General features: G+C 40.9%; 1 pseudogene; it reads left to right on the plus strand.

Moving 5' to 3' along the window:
- The first annotated feature begins 1,866 nt into the window (after nt 1-1,866).
- The window catches only part of LOC105001682, a 20,104-nt pseudogene continuing 3,965 nt past the window's right edge, over nt 1,867-18,005 (plus strand).

The raw sequence follows: 18,005 nt of genomic DNA on the forward strand, positions 1-18,005 counted from the left end.
ACATTTATTAAGTGAGATTCCCCAAAATATATTGTCTTCTTATCAGTAGAAGACACGACTGAGCGACTTCACTTTCACTTTTCCCTTTCATGCATTGGAGAAGGAAATGGCAACCCACTCCAGTGTTCTTGCCTGGAGAGTCCCAGGGACGGAGGAGCCTGGTGGGCTGCCGTCTACGGGGTCGCACAGAGTCGGACACAACTGAAGCGACTTAGCAGCAAGCAGCAGCAGTACCAGTAGAAACACATAGCAAAGGATAAATAACCTTCCCACTTAGTGGAAGGTTGGGATATATATGATGTGTGTGTGTGTGTGTGTATATATATATACGGTTTATATATAGACACAAAGCTCCAATGAAAAAATAGTTAAGCAAATGGTGTTATAGCTATTATATGTAATGAATATTATATGATTTTTTAAATGAAGCAATATAAAATGTTTAAAATAAAATGTTAGGTGAAATACTAGGATTAAAATTGTATGTATGATAATAATTATAACTATTTATAAAATGCATATAAAAAACTGGAAGGAAAATACTTTGGAGTAATGGAGTTATTTTAAGGTGTGTGTGCTGTTCACGTTCTTATTGCCGTGATCTAAAATTAATCTTGAAAGACAATTGGCCTGGCTATCGAACTACCTTCATGAAGGATGGCATGAGATGATATTTATTACAAAAGCCAAACTTTACTTTTATTACATATCTTCCAACATCTTACTGGATTAAACTAACAGTCTTACTGAGAAAAATAGGTAGTTGTGACAAATTTATCCTGCAGAGTTCACCAGGAAGTTCTACTGTTCAAAGTGTAGTTTTGTTAGAGTGGCTTCATTAAGACTTGTTAATGACTGAGGCCATTGTTTGATAACATCCACTTTATTTTTTCCAGGATAAACTTCTGGCAATCAATAGGAACCAAGTTAGGATACATTTTATGTATATCTGTAGATCTGTGTGTCTGTTCCACAATAATTAGGAGGCAGCAATATCTGAATATAACTTTTATGGACCAATTTAATCATATTTTCAGGCCATCACAATTTTCTTCTTTTTCTTAATATCTTCTGTTTACCTTTCCTCATTATCCAGAGGCTAGACTGTGGGATGTTAGATTTGAGTTGAGGCTTCACCACTTCCTAATTGTATGGTCCTGAACAATGTACTGATCTCTCTATTGATGGGGACTACATGGGGCTCATTGTTAAAATGTCTCATTATGTTGACCTCGCAAACAAAGAATAAAGTCACAGTGACCCTTGAGACTTAAAAAATTGCCCAAATGACATTTTGTTTTCCCACTGGCCCCTACCTTCTTAAGGCTACAAGACCACCGGATTCCAGACCTCCCGCTACGTGACCACAGGACTCGGCTACAGGCTAAAACTTAACCATCTCTTCAGAGAAATTTTCATTGGTAGGGTATAAGAAAGACTCCATCAGAAAGGGAGGACACCGGTTCTTCTCAAGGGCCAGTCACACTCTTATTTTCCCTCTAATAAATTTCCTTTTCTTGCCTGACTGCCTGGCTCACTGGATATATTTAAATTATAGATAATGATAATAACTACTTCCCCTGATTCATGAGAGGCTTCAATGAGATGATTTTGTAAGACTCTTATCATAGTGCCTAGTACACAGAGATAGTCACTAAATGAACACTTTTGGTATCATTATTTTGCTACAACATCTTGCCACATGATCCTCTTTATATTCTCTCCACTCATTCTTGATGCTTATAGTATTTAGTCGGGATATGGGATACAGGAAGCTAGCCCTATGGAGATGAATTTTTCTGCCAGCAGGATTTCTGCATTCAGGAATGCCAGCTCTGGATGAAAGAAGTGACCCATGAGAGTAATATGGACCCGTCATCAAGGCACAGGAAACTGAAAGGAGTTCAGGTAACTCCGCTAACCACTTGTTTGCTGCTTTATATTAATACCTAGAGTCTAGAACAGCACCCAACAGGTCACAAATACTTGGTATTTCTTGAATTAATTAATGTGTGGCATGGTTTTATACAAAAATATAAGCTAATACCTAGAAAACTGCATTTAGACCCTTCATTTCCACTTACAGACGGTGCTTCAAAAATTGATACACATTAACTTATTTACAAAACTGAAACAGACTCAGAAAACAAACTTATGATTACCAAAGAGGACAGGTGTGGGAGGAGGGATAAACTGGGAGTCTCAGTTCAGTCACTCAGTCACGTCTGACTCTTTGCAACCCCATGGACTGCGGCACGCCAGGCCTCCCTGTCCATCACCAACTCCCGGAGTTTGCTCAATCTCATGTCAATCAAGTCGATGATGCCATCCAACCAGCTCTTCCTCTGTTGTCCCCTTCGCCTCCTGCCTTCAATCTTTCCCAGCACCAGGATCTTTTCCAATGAGTCAATTGGGAGTTTGTGGTCGCTATATACACAATACTGTATTTAACATAGATAACCAAAAAGGACCTAAGGTAGAGCATAGGGAACCCTGCTCAATATTCTATAATAAATGGGAAATGAATTTGAAAAAGAATAAATATATGTATCTGTATAACTGAATCACTTTTCTGAAATTTACACAGCATTGTAAATCAACTATAGTTTAATATAAGATAAAAATTTTAAAAATAAAAACTTGATTAAAAAAAGCACCTCAGGAAAAAATGCTGAAATTAAACTTTTAAACACAAGGTGGATTTTTTATTACTATTATTACTATATAATAAATCCTAAGTTTAAAATATTGGATTTCCTCTGTACTTAGAAAAGTCTCTTACTCTTTTCTTTGTCATCTGGCATCTCTCTCAGGCTCTTCACAACCCAAAACCTAGGCAGTCATACTTTATTCTAAGCTATTAATATTTTCTGAAAGACAATATGTTAGGAACTTCCTTGCAGGTTACCTTTTCCTTGTTCAAGTCTTTCCACTCTGCCTTTGACCTGTCAAAGTAAGACACTTACCCAATTTATTCCAGGAGGAGCCATCCTAATCTGTTAATAGGGAAATTCAACCTCTGCTGTGACCCTGTGCTGTCCTCCTACTGGCCAACCTTTATTCTCTGCTTTTATGTAGAAGGAACTCAGTGCTGTATTTCTACAGCAGGCTCTCTTCTTTACATCTGTCATTTAGCTTCATTCTACTATTTACTTGTATTCTTTTTAAGGGGACCGAAATGGTTTATATAAATCTCTAATGTTAAAAACATTACAAAACATCTGTTATTGCCAAATTCAGACTGAAATTGAAGAAAGTAAGGAAAACCACTAGACCATTCAGGTATGACCTAAATCAAATCCCTTATGATTATACAGTGGAACTGAGAAATAGATTTAAGGGACTAGATCTGATAGATAGAGTGCCTGATGAACTATGGAATGAGGTTCATGACATTGTACAGGAGACAGGGATCAAGACCATCCCCATGGAAAAGAAATGCAAAAAAGTAAAATGGCTGTCTGAGGAGGCCTTACAAATAGCTGTGAAAAGAAGAGAAGCAAAAAGCAAAGGAGAAAAGGAAAGATATAAGCATCTGAATGCAGAGTTCCAAAGAATAGCAAGAAGAGATAAGAAAGCCTTCCTCAGTGATCAATGCAAAGGAATAGAGGAAAACAATAGAATGGGAAAGACTAGAGACCTCTTCCAGAAAATTAGAGATACTAAGGGAACATTTCATGCGAAGATGGGCTCAATAAAGGACAGAAATGGTATGGACCTAACAGAAGCAGAAGATATTAAGAAGAGGTGGCAGGAATACACAGAAGAAATATACAAAAAGATCTTCATGACCTACATAATCACGACGGTGTGATCACTGACCTCTAGCCAGACATCCTGGAATGTGAAGTCAAGTGGGCCTTAGAAAGCATCACTACGAACAAAGCTAGTGGAGGTGATGGAATTCCAGTTGAGCTATTTCAAATCCTAAAAGATGATGCTGTGAAAGTGCTGCAGTCAATATGCCAGCAAATCTGGAAAACTCAGCAGGGGCCACAGGACTAGAAAAGGTCAGTTTTCACTCCAATCCCAAAGAAAGGCAATGCCAAAGAATGCTCAAACTACCGCACAATTGCACTCACCTTACATGCTAGTAAAGTAATGGTCAAAATTCTCCAAGCCAGGCTTCAGCAATATGTGAACCATGAACTTCCTAATGTTCAAGTTGGTTTTAGGAAAGGCAGTGGAACCAGAGATCAAATTGCCAACATCTGCTGGATCATCAAAAAAGCAAGAGAGTTCCATAAAAACATCTATTTCTGCTTTATTGACTATGCCAAAGCCTTTGCCTGTGTGGATCACACTAAACTGTGGAAAATTCTGAAAGAGATGGGAATACCAGACCACCTGACCTGCCTCTTGAGAAACCTATATGCAGGTCAGGAAGCAACAGTTAGAACTGGACATGGAACAACAGACTGGTTCCAAATAGGAAAAAGAATACGTCAAGACTGTACATTGTCACCCTGCTTATTTAACTTATATGCAGAGTACATCATGAGAAACGCTGGGCTGGAAGAAGCACAAGCTGGAAATCCAGATTGCCGGGAGAAATATCAGTAACCTCAGATATGCAGATGACACCACCCTTATGGCAGAAAGTGAAGAGGAATTAAAAAGCCTCTTGATGAAAGTGAAAGTGGAGAGTGAAAAAGTTGGCTTAAAGCTCAACATTCAGAAAAAGAAGATCATGGCATCTGGTCCCATCACTTTATGGGAAATAGATGGAGAAACAGTGGAAACAGTGTCAGACTTTATTTTGGGGGGCTCCAAAATCACTGCAGATGGTGATTGCAGCCATGAAATTAAAAGACGCTTACTCCTTGGAAGAAAGTTATGACAAACCTAGATAGCATATTCAAAAGCAGAGACATTACTTTGCCAACAAAGGTCTGTCTAGTCAAGGCTATGGTTTTTCCAGTGGTCATGTATGGATGTGAGAGTTGGACTGTGAAGAAAGCTGAGCTCTGAAGATTTGATGCTTTTGAACTGTGGTGTTGGAGAAGACTCTTGAGAGTCCCTTGGACTGCAAGGAAATCCAACCAGCCCATTCTGAAGATCAGGCCTGGGATTTCTTTGGAAGGAATGATGCTAAAGCTGAAACTCCAGTACTTTGGCCACCTCATGTGAAGAGCTGACTCATTGGAAAAGACTCTGATGCTGGGAGGGATTGGGGGCAGGAGGAGAAGGGGACAACAGAGGATGAGATGGCTGGATGGCATCACTGATTTGATGAATGTGAGGCTGAGTGAACTCCGGGAGTTGGTGATGGACAGAGAGGCCTGGTGTGCTGCGGTTCATGGGGTCACAAAGAATCGGACACGACTGAGCAACTGAACTGAATTGAATGCTAAAAACTAAACAGAACTAAATAATCTACAGAATTATATAGCCATCTTCTCCTTCCTCCTCTCTGCTAAGAGACTAAAGCAGGACCCAGGTCCTAACCCCTTCCAGAGTAGAAAGACTACTATTGACCTTAGGGGTAATCCATCCCAGTGATGCAAGAACAAATCACAGCATACTCACATTTCACCTTGGGCTTCATTCAGAGTATCAGATAGTTATTAAATAAGTGAATATTTGCTTTGTGAATTATAAACTATTAGATAAATATTGGGTTTAATGTTGGCTATTCTTTCTAGTCTTTCTCTGTCTAATAAGGAAAAGGTCATTACATTTGAGTGAAACACCTAGATGTGTTCCCTAATGAACCAAAACATTCCCCTGGAACAAAAACATAGCTGCAGCTGATCTGGTTGACTCCAAGATACATCTCCTCCCTAGGGAGGCTTTTCTTCAACCCCTACAAGAAAAGGAGTCTGTCTTGTCGATAGCAGCATATATAGAATAGAGTCAACAGTCTTCTGTGAGTATCCAGGGTTGGGGAGAAGCCAATACATGGAGCCTTCATAGGAGAGAATAAGGCTCATAGAAGAGAAGAACGTCCACAGATCTGTAAGCTGGCAGAAGAATTTAGTCCAGGGGTAAGACAATCAGGAGAGAAGATGTTGACTCCAAGCCCAAAGCAGATCAGGTTTCCTTCTCTACTGAATCTGAGTACCTAGAAGTCATCTGGACCCACACTACTCTCTACCTACAGAGAGAACCACCTGTGACCCAACCTAAACAAATCTGGAAGCTTGCCATATTTTTCTAATGTCTGTGTTAGTTCCAGGAAATTCCAATGAATGGGGCCCATATTTGCCAACATTCTTCTGGAGGCTCTAGGAAGAAACTTCATTTACCCCAATCTGACCCTCTTTAGGGAGCCTTAGTTTATTTTCATACTCAGAAACCATGCTGTAAATAACAACTGTTAACCCGATAGGAATCACCTCTATAAAACCAGCACAGGTAGGTGGGTTTGGATTTTCCACCACAAACACCCCCTTAGTCCTATAATCCCTCTTCTTCATAAGAATCCCTCCAATACTGAAGACTCATTGGAAAAGACCCTGAAGCTGGGAAAGACTTAAGGCAGGACGAGAAGGGGACAACAGAGGATGAGATGGTTGGATGGCATCACAGACTCAATGGACATGAGTTTGAGCAAACTCCAGGAGATGGTGAAGGACAGGGAAGCTTGGTGTGCTGCAGTACATGGGATCTCTAAGAGTCAGACACGACTGAGGAACTGAACAACAGTATTAAGACAGCTATCACATCTTCCATTTGTTTTGTCTTTTCCTGATTAAATATCTCCACATTCTTCAGATATTCCTCATACTTTATACGGGTGTGCCTGTGTGCTCAGTCGTGTCCAGCTCTTTCCAACCCCACAGGCTAAAGCCTGCCATGCTCCTCTGTCCGTAGAATTTCCCAGGCAAGAATACTGGAGTGGGTTGCCATTTCCTCCTCCAGGGGATCTTCCTGACCCAGGGATCGAACTCACGTCTCCTGCATTGGCAGGCAGATTCTTTACCACTAAGCCATCTGGGAAGCCCGTACTTTATACCTACTAAATCCTAATTCATGATAATCCAAAAATTCTTGAAAAAAGCCTCAAATCTTTTCCACATGAATGGCTACCAAATCAGGTCTTAACCTTCCTGTATTTTTTCAGCTGACTGTTGAAGTCTACATGTGGATTGTATATGCGCCCTTGCTAAATTTCATCTTGTTTTTTAGTGTAGCGTTCCAAAAGACAAGAATATTTTGAATTATAATTTTATTATGTATAATATTGCTTTCCTTCTTTGATTCACATCATCTGAAGTTTGATAAGCCATGCATGTTTGCTATGGCTATCAAAGACACTGCTAAAACAGGAGAAGACAAGATCTATAAAGCCTTCTCCTTTTCACTAGAAGTCTTTCTCAGACTTTCAAAGGGTTATTAATGAATAATTTTGGTTATAGTAGCCAAACTAAGAGTATTCTCTTTAACCTCATAGTCATCATCCTTTCTATGACGCTTACTGGAACTGATATCCCCTTTTTCTACTCCTTTCTCCTGATTTACTAGATTGGTTTTGATCTACTAAATTATTATTAATACTATCAATAGAAGACATTATGTGAAGTTTCACACTGTGATTTGCTTTATATAGCTCCTGATGATACGTCCTTTGAGAATTCCAAATGTTCTGCAAAACATCTATTTAAGAATTTTAGCAGGGATCAAGGTCAAATTCACTGGTTAACAAGAGCAATGATAATTTTCTGATCATAAGCATTGATTCAGAGTCCAGATTTGAAAAGTTTTGAGTCAGTGGACTGGTTTGTTGATTTGGTTAGTTTTACTGGCTTCTTCTCTTGCTCCATCTCTTTGCTAAACATAGAATCCTATTTCACTCTCATTTCAAGTACCTCCCTAGCGTTTTAAGACGTCACTAGTAGCCAATGGAAATTTGCCGTATGAATCAGGGAACTCAAACGGAGGCTCTGTAACAACCTAGAGGGGTGGGAAAAGGTCGGAAGTGGGAGGGAGGTTCACAAGGGAGGGGACATATGTATACCCATGGCTAATTCATGTTGATGTATGACAGGAACCAAAGCAATATTGTAAAGCAATTATCCTTCAATTAAAAATAAATAAATGTTTAAAAAAGATGTCACTAGTACATAGAAGACAAAATATGTTCAAAAACATATGAAAGTACTCTATTTGCTCTATGCCTATACATCCCCTGTGACCAGGGGGTCTGCATGATGTCAGCTCAAGACCAGAAGGAGAGGTAGGACCAGGAAAAGAACACAAACACCCTGCATTCCTGCTGCCAGCCACTAATGTGGAATGTCACCTTTCTTAACTTCAAAACTGAGAAAACTCTACGTTATGTTGGGCCTTCTGGTTTCTCCAGACTAACACAGACACACACACACACACACACACACACACCCCTCTTTGACTTCCACCTCCAATCTTAATCATGGTTCCATCTCAAGCTCTGAATAGCAATATTTCAATACTCCCTCAGTTAGGGGAGGAACCAGAGATGCTTTCTTCCTTTTAGGAATCATTTAAATGTCTCATTCTCTATCCCAAGCATTAATTTCAGTTGCTAAAATTTTCCATGGCAATTTATTGTTGGAAAGTTATTATTATAACTTATTTATTTATTTATTCTGCAAGTACTTATGGAGGTTTTCCTGTCTATTTGGTATTATCTTTCTGCAATAACTGAGAGAAAAATAATCCTATGCAAGGGTAGATGTTTCTAAAGAATCTAGAGTTACATGAGGTAAATGGGGCATTTGACCTATATAGGGAACATAATGCAGGAGAAACAAGAAAAAGAAAGTATCCTCAGTTTCCAACAAACTGATCAGAGACTGGGCAAAGTTTAAAAATGGCTTTACTAACAGTCACCAGGCCACTTGTCCAAGGAAATCAAAAGAATGACTTCCCAGGAGAGTGGGATCTGAGTTAATTCAGATCTTTCTCTATGGCGTCTCTCATAGAGTAGATGATGTACATTGCTTATTAGGATTTCCAAGTCTCCTTTTCTTGGACAGTGAAAATAGTCTGACATGAGGGACTGCTTCAGGAATGTGCATGACCTCAGAGTACAACCATTTCCCCAAGAAGTCCTGAGCCCTCTCCTACCGTTCCAGAAGAGTTTACCAGGAATGGTTCTCCTGTTGATGCTCAGCCAAGATTGTCAGATAAACAGTTCACTCAGAAAGTATTTGGGAAAGCACTGTGAGACAGTAAACGACGCAGGAGGTTTGGAGTCAAGCAAACTTGGGTTCAAATCATGACTCCACCATAATGACCTTGAATAACTGACTTAAAACTCACCAAGTCTAAGTTTCTCTTTTATAAACAGGAGACAATAAAGAATAGCCCAACAACAGAACAGCCTTAGAAAGGGTTAGGAGAGAAGCTGCAAGGTCATTCTTGGCTGTCACGTTGATGGGTTCTGTTTTGCTCATCCTGGTTGACAGTAATTGCAGCTTGGTCTTTGTATTGTAGCAGTTAATGAACTAGAGGGAATATAGGGTGTGTTTCCTGGTTTGTGCCCCAGTCGTGACACTCTATTAGATGTCATGCAGTGAGGTGAAACCCAGCACCATTCTAAGTCTAATGATTATAAACTGATTTCTGTTTATTGGCCTAGTTAAGCTTTTGAAAATGTGTCTACTCTGTGAGTAGATGATACAGCAATGTCTAAGGCTTCCAAGAGAAATGCTGAACCAGGAAAAAGGGTGTATGAGAAGTGCCTCTGAGTGAGTCTCAGTAGATGCTAGTGGCAAGCGCAAGTGATTTTTCTATACATAGGTGAGCACAGAAGCATGATTAGTGTGGGTAATCAAAAACTGACTATATTCTAAGGTGTGTCTCACTGGAGTTATTGTGACACTAATATCAATACAGCCGTTAGCAGCCATTTTATTTTTTTAGAATATTAATTAAATTCTCTACACATCTATTTTGTATATCTAAAATATAATGTGAAATGTCTGGATACCCGAGTCCTAAACTCTCTGACCTTGTGCTGCTTGGTTTCTTTGGATGGTTCTGTGTTCCTCATTTCCTATGTAGTTGTTGATGAAGGGGGAATTGATGAAGTAAAGAATTCAGCATTCACTAGTACTGTGTTACTCCCTGGTCTCATGTTCCAGAAAAAGCTAATAGCTGTTGTTTGTATGTAGTATGCTACAGTCAAACCCAGCCAGACCCAGGTCCTCCAAGGTCTCCAAGGTCTATTCCTGCCATCCTGTTCAGGCTGTCGCACCCCACAGATCATGCAGGCTGTGGCCACCGTGGGCACCATGATCACGACACGCAACCTCCACCTGCATTCTGCCTTAGTCAAGGTGAGCAAGACCTATCTTATCTCAGTGAGTTATGTAGTTCATGGCCTCTCTTCCTTTCGTTACAAGGGACACGCCCTTAGTTTACAATTGTTGGAGCCCTGGAGGAGCACGGCGTTTTTCCACAGTTGGACTCGACATACTTGGACTCTGTTTTTACCACCAAGGTGACCAGAGATAACTGACCCCATACAGAAAGGACTAAAGTCCTTCTTAAAAAATCTGTGGGGCACAATGTCATTTTTCCTTAAATCTCAGAAGTCTAAGTGGCCTTGTGGAGGTCAGGAGGAAAGAGCCCAACTTGGCTTTTACCAGTCAGTCCAACACAATCATTTGCTGGGAGATTTCAGAGACTTGTTTAATTAAGGTCATTTCCCCCTGAAATCAGGTTGTTTATGTAGGTCAGTGGTTCTTCCAGCCACAGTAACTGAGAGCAGTCACTCAGTCTCTTTTTTCCTATTTTGGATATGTGATGTCATCAAAGGGTCATGACTTCTTACTCAGTGAACCAGGATATAAGTGGAGTCCCACATTTCACGTGATCGGTTGTTTGCCCTCTAAGACTTTCAGCTGACTCCAACTCATAAAATATCACAAGGAAACTTGTTCCAACTAGTCAAAAAATGACCGTCGCTATTATCTCTCTAGTACAGACAGGTAGACTGAGCCAATAAGCAGGAAGTTCGATAAGCCTATAAGTACTTCTTCACTGAATCCTGCATTGCTGTTTCCTTTATCCCCATCTTTGTTACCTCAGTATTTGCCGAAGCATTTTTTGAGAAAACCAACTGGGTAGTAATGAATGTGAGGGTAAAGAAGAGGCCGCCTTGGGGCAGGAAAATGTGACAGTGACTTAGAGCTCAGGAATAGATGTCAGTGCTGCCCCTAAGTCACTGCACTAGCTGTGTTTACAGTCTGGGGCTGTGGCCAAGTCCAGACCCATCATTCCCAGCTTTGGACTGGGAAAGGAGTTTTCCTCAGACAAGGACTGTCTCAAGCTGTTGTTAGTGGCTTTTTGTCTGTTTGACTCTTTCTCATCCCCTTTCCCTTCTAAATACTGGTTGCTTTCCAGTCCTGCCTTTTGGTGACAGGTTGGGAGGAGCCAACACACAGGAAATAGAATCTGTGGCTAGACAGGCTGTTTTATCACACTGAATTCTCTGTCCTCCTGACTCCTGATTGCCAATCTAGTTTTGCTCGCTCTTTAGTTTCCCATCATAGGACCTCTGACTCCTGGCTCTGCTCTGACTAAGGACTCCCTATTCTGGGTGCCCTCTCATATCTGAAGCCTTCTAAGGGCCCTCAGCTCCTGTCATCATTTAAAATGACCCAGCATTCATGTATTACCATGCACATTCTAACTCAGGAAGTTTTTGATGACGTGAGGGTATAGAAAAATTACGGAGGAAGACCTCAGTGACACTGCTGCCAGTCTCTTCTGTCATCAATGCGTGTCCAGTGTCTCACCTCCAGCATCCATCTCTTAGATGACCGGTATGTGATCTATAGGAGAGGTCTTCTTCTCTGAGTCCTGGATTCAAAATTAAAAGCTGTTCCTAAACTGCTTTGGTACCAGATTGCAGTCTGTAAAAACAGCAGCAGTCCCCGCACTCACCTTTTCCCTGATGATAACCCAACACTAGCTGTGGACATCTACAAAGGCATAAACTGTTCAAATTTCTGATCTTTGCTCCTGGATCAATATTTCTTAGCCTAGTATCTGGTCTTTTCCACGGGTTCACTTCAGAGCTCAGCATATCTTCTCTGGAATATCTGTTTTCAGAGATTCGGATGCCAAACAGGATTTTGGATTACGTGGAAGGGATTAGAGGATCAGCCAAAAAGATGAATCGATTGTATCAGCAATTCCCAAACTTGTGTTGATAGTACACTGTTCTCTAGGTTTTAATTGGGGTGAGTAAAGAAAGCGCTCTTAGTATTCTTTTTTTTTAATATGTATTCCCCACCCAGCCACAGTGGCTGGAGACTTTATTTATTTATTTTGGCCACACTGTGTGGCATGTGGGATTGAGTTCCCTGACCAGGGTTTGAACACCCCCTACCTCCTATATTGGGGGCATGAAGTCTTAACCAGTGGACTACCAAGAAAGTCCCAGTAAAGTGGTCTTTATTGGGATCTCTTTGTCCCTTTTATCCTGGTTACACTGTAAACCTCCAAGAGTAGAATATATAGTATGTAGCGTCTCCAGAATTCATTTGCACTTTCTCTCCATTCCTATGACCATCTTCAAGAATACTGTGTTAAGGAATATGATTTGGGAAATGTGTTGTAAACTTTTTTTTAATAGTTTACATATGAGCTGAGGATAAAGGCTTTAGGAGCCTAGAGAAGAGAAGGGACTAGGCTGAGGAGGAATGGGGGCCCATCCAGCAGAATTTAGGTTGAAAGCCTCTAGAATGAGGTCAGGACCCGAGTCTAGCTTCTGGGACAGTGCCAGCACAGTGCTTGGTAGAGGTGGGTGCATAGCCAGGAATGGGGAGAAGTGACACCAAGGATATGTTTGGGGTGTTGTCTCAGGTGATCTCTCTCCCTTACCTCTCCAGGGTGTTGTGCTGGGGTGTTACTTCAGGCCTTCTGCTCTCTGCATCTGGGTGGTGGGGATCCTGGCTGTGGGGCAGAGCTCCACCATGACAGGAACCTATTCCGGCCAGTTTGTCATGGAGGTACGTGCTGCTGTGACTGGGATGGACAAGAGGAAGGAGACGTTGCCCTTTTGTCCCTTCTTAATTCCATGCCTCTAAGATTTTCCTGAACCTCCCCAGACCTTTTTCTGTTTCCTCTTCCAGACATTCATCCTGCTTCTGTGTTTTCTTCCAGGGATTCCTAAACCTAAAATGGTCATGCTTTGCCTGAGTGAGTCTGACCCGCTCTATTGCCATCATCCCCATTGGGCTTGTGGCCATCTTCCAAGATGTGGAGCATCTAACAGGGATGAATGACATCCTGAATGTTCTTCAGAGCTTACAGGTGAGGAGGGAACTGGGGAAACTCACATCCCATTGAGTCAGGAGGCATTCTGTATTGCCCTTAGGTACCAAGCCGAGTGTGGGTGTGGGGAAAATTCAGAGGAAGAAAGAGGCACAGTCTTGGTCTATGGTGAATGCATATGAAGTCTCTGGAATCTAAAAGGCTTTTAGAAGTGGCTTGTTTTTTTCCTAAGCCTGTTGAATGGGAATTATAAGCTGTAATTACATATAGAACACAAAATTATTATTCATTAATCCAAGCAAACATTAAATAATGTAAAGGAGACTGTTGGGTATTATGGAGATTAAGAAGACAAGGCAGATATAAATTTTCTAGACATTGTGAGCATAATTGATGCTAGGTTCATGCTACACATTTCCACATAACCCTCCAGCATGTTGCGATGACAGGAATCATTTCTCACAGAGTAGATGAGGCAGGGTCTGTGGTTCCCTTTTGCTAAAGTGCTGCCCTCTGGGGTGTTACAGGACTCCCAGTAGCCCTATGTGATCTTAGTTTTTTCTTTTGCAGCTTCCTTTTGCTCTCATATCCATCCTCACGTTTACGAGCTTGCAGCCGGTGATGAGCAAATTTGCCAATGGATTGTGAGTGCACTTCTTTTAGTTCCCAGAGATGTGGGGGAAAATGGTATCTTCATCAAACAGGCCAGTCAGAAAATCCATCTTAGGGGAACTATATGCTTGAAGAGGCAACTGCTAGAACTGCCCCTTTAATCTCTGACTTAGAAAATAGAGACTGCTGGGGGCTTCCCTCGTGGTCCAGTGGTTGAGACTCTGCCTTCCAGTGCAGGGGGTGCCGGTTCAATCCCAGGTCAGGGGACTAAGGTCCCACAGGGACCAACAGGATGTGACCAAAAATTCAAAATAAATAAACACAACATTGTAAATCAACTATATGTCTATTTTTTAAAAATTAAAAAAAAGAAAATAGAGATAGTGAATGTAACAAAGGAAGGAAAGCACAATTTTTTATTTCTGGGAGAAGTTTTTCAGCTTTTAGGGCTTTAACTCTTCAACTTCAGCCACTGAAAGTTAAAGCATCTTAATTCCATGTTAAATGATCTCGATGAGTGAGGCATAAGCTAATACCTTTTATTAGCTAAAGGATGTGGGATATTTGAAACGAATTGTTGGATCTCTGGGGACTCATTACTTTTTCAGTTGTAGGCTTGTTGCCTTTGTAAGGAATTAAATAATAGAGATTATTTGATAGTGTTTTTCTTTTCCTCTTTCTCCCTATCATTGTGTAACTTTGGCTCATTTAACCTAATTTGGGACATAAGAAGCAATTTTCAGATTATTTTGAAATGCTGCTTACTCCTGTCCTGTAATCCCAAAAAACACAATGTCTTTTTCTGTTTGTGGAGAGGTTGGAGTATTCCACCAATAACTGTGCTGATTCTTTTGACAGAGGCTGGAGGATCGTAGGTAGTATCATGGTCCTTATCTGTTTCATCAACATGTACTTTGTCATGGTTTATGTGCAGGGTCTAGGGCACGTGGCATTGTACGTGGTGGCTGCAGTGGTCAGTGTAGCTTATCTGAGCTTTGTGTTTTATTTGGTAAGTCTGGGAGGAGGCAGGGGTGGTCAAGGTGGGGCTAATGCTCAGAAGAGAAAGGACCCAAAAGAGCACGTAGTAATCTGTCTTCAGTTTATGACACAATTTACATGAAATCGTTAAACCAGTTGTGACTAAAGAATATTTTTAACATAAAATTTTCACTTGATTCCTAAGAGCTGTCATTTTTCTATTTCTGTCACTCTGTCTGGTTTCTATTCCTATAATTCCTAACTAGAGAGTGTAGTATGTTTGAAGAGCTCAAAGAAGATCAGCCGTGTAGAAAGTAGAGTGGTACGAGATGGGGTTGGAGAAGGGAGCTGTGTCGTGTGATTTCAGATCTTTGGAGGGCAGCACATGTGGGTTCACAGCTCTGCCCAGCTCTACTACTTAATAGCTGTCCAATGACGACACAAGTAAATACTGATAACCTCTGGTTGTATTATTCTAGAATTAATAAAATGATGGTTATAAAACATAGCTCCATAGAAAAAGAATGCAAAAAAAAAAAAAAGAAAAAGAATGCAAAGTTATGTATTCCTGGATAATCAAAAAAATTGTCAAAAGTCTAGAGTAAATTACGTAAAATTGGTAGTTGCTTTAGTATGGTGGGATGGTGGATATTATTCTTTTCTCTATTTTTCAGTTCTTCTGTAACATTACTTACATTAATGAAAAGCAGCTACAGCAACAACACATCCACCTCCCTATTCTACACAGGTTTCTCTTAAAAACACAGGGCTGAAGGTTAGGGACTTCAAAATTTACACCATATCTATGACAAAGAATGGCAAGGCAGGAGGGTGGAAATGCCCTGCTTATCTCTATAACATTTACCTAGTCCCCATGCCAGTGTCTGCCAGAGGGTAGGTACTTGATTGGGAAAAAAATTTTAGTGAATATTGAAAAATTATGTCTTAGATAGATATATCTCTGCTTTTTTCTTCCCCAGTAAACCATGGGCACACTAAGATTATGCTGACCTATAATATCAGGACTTCTGGTTGTTGGTGTTGTTCAGTCACTAAGTTGTGTCTGACTCATTGTGACACCATGGACTGCAGCATGCCAGCCTTCCCTGTCCATCACCATCTCCCAGAGTTTGCTCAAACTCATGTCCATTGAGTCAGTGATGCCATCCAGCCACCTAGTCCTCTATCATCCCCTTCTCCTCCTGCCCTCAATCTTTCCCAACATTAGAGTCTTTTTCAATGAGTCAGCTCTTCACATGAGGTGGCCAAAGTATTGCAGCTTCAGCTTCAGCATCAGTCCTTCCAATGAAGGACTGGTTGATTTCCTGACTATTCATGGTTGATTTCCTTTAGGATTGGCTGGTTGGATCTTCTTGCAGTCCAAGGGACTCGCAAGAGTCTTCTCCAACACCACAGTTCAAAAGCATCAATTCTTCAGTGCTCAGCTTTCTTTATAGTCCAACTCTCACATCCATACATGATTACTGGAAAAACCAGAGCTTTAACTCTATGGATCTTTGTTGGCAAAGTAATGTCTCTGCTTTTCAGTACGCTGTCTAGGTTTGTCACAGCTTTTCTTCCAAGGAGCAAGTGTCTTTTAATTTCATGGCTACAATCACTGGCTGTAGTGATTTTGCAGCCCAAAATAAAATAAAGTCTGTCACTGTTTTCATTGTTTCCCCAACTATGTCATGAAGTTGAAAGTTTGCTGCCATGAGCCGTGAACAATGTCAGGATTCTTGGCCTCCGGAGGAAAAGAATTTGATCGTGAGCCAGTGATGAGCTTGATGGTACAGAGCTTTTTGTTTAATAAAGTTTTATTAAAGTATAAAATAGATAGAGAAATCTTCTGACATAGACATCAGAAGGGGACAGAAAGAGTCCCCCATCACTAGTCTTTAGCTAGGAGTAATATATCTATTAGCAAACTGCTAATTAGAGAAAGGAAACACCTCAAAATTGAGAGTTGCACCATGCCCCTCACCCACAACATGCATTTTGAGATAGCATTGGCACAAGATGAGTCATCCCCAGGCATAAAGCAATTGACATGAATTGTAAAGAAAGGCAGATTTCCAAGCAAATACATAGCAAATTAATATAGCTTATATGCAGGTCAGGAAGCAACAGTTAGAACTGGACATGGAACAACAGACTGGTTCCACATAAGAAAAGGAGTACATCAAGGCTATATATTCTCACCCTGCTTATTTAACTGATATGCAGGGTACATCATGAGAAATGCTGGGCTGGAAGAAGCACAAGCTGGAATCAAGATTGCCGGGAGAAATATCAATAACCTCAGATATGCAGATGACACCACCCTTATGGCAGAAAGTGAAGAGGAACTAAAAAGCCTCTTGATGAAAGTGAAAAAGGAGAGTGGAAAAGTTGGCTTAAAGCTCAACATTCAGAAAACTAAGATCATGGCATCTGGTCCCATCACTTTATGGGAAATAGATGGGGAAACGGTGGAAACAGTGTCAGACTTTATTTTTTTGGGCTCCAAAATCACTGCAGATAGTGACTGCAGCCATGATATTAAAAGACGCTTACTCCTTGGAAGGAAAGTTATGACCAACCTAGATAGCATATTGAAAAGCAGAGACATTATTTTGCCAACAAAGGTCCGTCTAGTCAAAGCTATGGTTTTTCCAGTGGTCATGTACGGATATAAGAGTTGGACTGTGAAGAAGGCTGAGCGCCAAAGAATTGATGCTTTTGAACTGTGGTGTTGGAGAAGACTCTTGAGAGTCCCATGGATTGCAAGGAGATCCAACCAGTCCATTCTAAAAGGAGATCAGCCCTGGGATTTCTTTGGAAGGAATGATGCTGAAGCTGAAACTCCAGTACTTTGGCCACCTCATGCGAAGAGTTGACTCATTGGAAAAGCCTCTGATGCTGAGAGGGATTGGAGGCAGGAGGAGAAGGGGATGACAGAGGATGAGATGGCTGGATGGCATCACTGACTTGATGGACATGAGTTTGTGTGAACTCCGGGAGTTGGTGATGGACAGGGAGGCCTGGCATGCTGGGATTCATGGGGTCGCAAAGAGTCGGACACGACTGAGCAACTGAACTGAACTGAACTGAAGAAAGATATTTCCATGAGAAAAATGCATTGGTTAGCTCAAGGTTTGAGATAAAGTTCAGGCAGAATCAGGTGTCACCATGACAACATAGATTAGAAGAGAAAAGAAAAA

The sequence above is a fragment of the Bison bison genome, unplaced genomic scaffold (assembly GCF_000754665.1).
Source record: "Bison bison bison isolate TAMUID 2011002044 unplaced genomic scaffold, Bison_UMD1.0 scf7180017864383, whole genome shotgun sequence".
Taxonomy (NCBI): Eukaryota; Metazoa; Chordata; class Mammalia; order Artiodactyla; family Bovidae; genus Bison; species Bison bison.